Consider the following 3,566-nt stretch of genomic DNA (forward strand, 5'->3'; position numbering starts at 1 on the left):
GAAAGTCAAACTAGCAATACCAGGTAACGAATTTGTTATAAGTTCTTTTTCTGTTTTAAATATTATTACAACAAGATTTCATGTTACAGAGGAGCAACTTTACTAAATTTTTTAATTTTTTTTTAGTTAATAACTGCCAACTGGATTGGATATTTTACAGCACATCGTTTTTAATCAGTCCATGCTTCCTAAACCATCAAAAAAGTCTTTAATAATTGCTTGTTCAGTAAGAAAAAAGGAAATATGAAAGGTGTGTTGAACGACATTGTAAGTTTATACTTAGCCAAATAAAGGGTTCGTGGCTTAAAGCTGGATTTTCTTTTTAATTAGATAATAGCTTGATTTAAAATCTGAATAAGTTGAACAAACAATATTGTAATTAAAAAAAAAAAACATGTTCAGGATGTTGTCTTTAGAATTGAAAAAGCAACAAGACTTTAGAAAAGAACTGGGAAAAATCTTTTGTATAGGAATACCTGACTTACAAAACTGGATAAAAAAGGACAAAAATAGATCCGACCAAGCTAAGAAAGAGAACCTACAATTTATAAACGATCAAGAACGCAACAGGAAGTTGTTTCTTGGGCAAGAAGACAAGAAATACAGCGAGAAGGTAATCCATTTCATAACCTTGATCTATTTCATAACCAAAATCTGAATCAAACGAAGAATCCTCGTCCGTTAAAATTTTTTTGGGAAGAAGTTAAGGGAACTATTGTTGTAAAAGCTGCTACAGAATCTCTTGATTATTGTAGGTTTTACTTATCAAGAAATAATACTGTCAGGAAAGATAGAAAAGAGTTAGCAGAGCTAATGACTATCTTTCTGCGTCTAGCATTAAAATTAAGAAGACTGGAGCTGTTCATCATGCGAGATTTTCAGGAAATCTCTATACTACTTAAAAATATAAATTCTTTCAAATCAAATCATTTTCTTCAAAAAAATAAAGAATATATTAATGACAGAATTTTAGCTTGCTTTTGTGCAAAGTGGTATCTGCAATCAAATGATACAACCAAAGCTCCTTATATGGACGTTACTGCCATTTATCAAATGCATCAGTATAAAGCAGTATGTGAAAAACCAGATGCCGTAGATGCTATATTAAATTCTTTATTCAAACATGAATGGTATCTAGACTCAACACTGATTTCTTTAACCTTGCTGGATGATGGCGTTGAACTAGAGGAGAAAATATTGCTGCTGCAATATTATCATATCCAAAACCAGCGTCATGCTATTTTAAAACAAAAAATAAACAGAATAAAGGAATAAAATAAGTGTTAACACTTGAACTAAACATTCATCAACAACCTTCTAGCTTAGCTCCTTTGGTCGATGAATTCTCCTCGTTAATGTTTGAGATGATTGGAATAGAAGAACAACGAATTGAAGACTGGCTGAACTTGCCACCTCAGTATTGGCACATGAAATCTTCACATAGATCATTCACATAGATCATTCACATAGATCATCTAAACTTTGCAAAAAATATAGTTTGTCTAAATGACCATGCTGAGAGAGCAATTGGAATGATGCAAAAATTTGTTCACCACTAAAGCGATGAGGAGGAACAATTTCGTTTTATTTTAACCTATTTAGAAAATTCTTTAAAGAATTTTCTAAATAGGTTAAAATAAAACGAAACTTTTTTTTGAGACGTTAAACAGTGTGATTATATATACGTCATATAAGTGTAGAAATATTATGCATTCTTTTGTTAAATGCGCGTTAAAATTATTTTTTTTCGTATTTTATTGCAGGATTTTTTTTTAAATTTAAACAAGGATTATGAAAAAACCAGGATACTCAACAACCTAAAAAAAATTTAGACCATTATGAGCACATTTAAAAAAAAAAAATTATCAAATATTGAGATTTACCTTGCGCTCAAAGCCAAGTTACTTGGGAATTATATGGCGCATTTTTTTGGGGTATTTCGACGCTTGAGCACAAGATAAATGTCAATATTTTTGGAAAACTTTTTTTTGTAATCGAATTTTTTTTATATTTGTCCCATATTTGGCTTCTTGTGTATTCGCGTTTAAAAAATTTAGTTTTTTTGACCACCCCTAATGTATATATATATATGAATATATATATATATATATATATATATATATATATATATATATATATATATATATATATATATATATATATTATATATGCATGAATAAAAACAACTTTTGATGGATAAATTTGATAAAATTTTTGACATGGTAAATAAATATTGTTATATCATAACAATACATTATCTTTTTATGTATACAGGGGCGTGTCTAAGGGATGTATGCTACATTGTTGGACGTACCCAAAAAAATTAAATAAAAGTTTTTCAACTTGATTATATTTTTTTGAAATTTTTTACTTTATATAAGTATTAAAACCAACCTACAGCAGAAACTAAACAAATTATGCGCTGTTTATTATCTGAAACAGATAAAAAAAAAAAAGGATAACATAATAGTGTTTTGGTTTCACAATTTTGCGATTATTAAAAAATAATAATTACAACTTTTTGATGGAGGTTAAACTAACTTTTGACTTGTATAACTTAATTACAAACTTAAATTGACATACCTTATTTTATTTCGTAACATAAAACTTTATTTTAGTAATAACTTATTTAATTAGTTTAAAAAAAATCAAAATGATTATTTCAGTTAGAACAAATTTTAGACTTTCCTTTTTACATACATCCTGAGTAAAATTTTTATCAAGTTTTATTATTAAGCTATCATCAGAAGGTAAAATTAGTTAGTAATCACAAGTATAGATCAATAATAATACATTTATTCAACAAATACATACAAATATATCAAAGGACATCAGTTCAACCATTTCTTTTTTTTTACTCTAGACTGCGTATTATTTTAATAATTTTTTATGTAAATAATAAAAAGGAAAAAGTTTCAAATATGGAAAATAAAATTTGGACATCCCTTTCATCATAAACCCTGTTTAATTTCTGTTTAATTAAATTTATTAAATTATTAAATTTCATTTAACATAAACTTTACCCGTTGATTAGTTCAAAATGTCGCTTAATTCACAAGTTTATGCGGCCTTTCAAAGAAAAAAGAAAATTACAAGAAAAAGCTGTTTATAATTGCATTGATAAAAACTAGTAGTTGTTTCTAAGTTTTCTTTGATAATGAATCATTTGTGGTAGAAAATTAGAATTCAAAATTAGAAAATTAGATTCATTAAGAATAAATTATTATTTTACTATATTGTTTATCCTTTATTAGAATCAGCAGAACCCCTTTTGCTTTCAAAAAGCTCTATTTCTTAAGTTATGAAAGAATTTTAAATGATTTTTCTGTCCTTTTTTACAGAATCAATTTGTTTTTTTAGTACTAAACATTCCAATATAGACATAAAGAAAAAAACTTGTTTAATTAGTGTTTTAATAAATGCTATGACTGATTTTTCTTTGTATAATTAAGTTGTGAAATTGTGACATGGATGCTTTACAAAATTTCTTTATTTCTGTGGTTTGCTCTCGCTATAAATATCATTAAATACCAATAGAAAATTTGATCGTGCAATTCTCTGCTACT

The sequence above is a fragment of the Hydra vulgaris genome, chromosome 06, assembly GCF_038396675.1.
Source record: "Hydra vulgaris chromosome 06, alternate assembly HydraT2T_AEP".
Lineage (NCBI taxonomy): Eukaryota > Metazoa > Cnidaria > Hydrozoa > Anthoathecata > Hydridae > Hydra > Hydra vulgaris.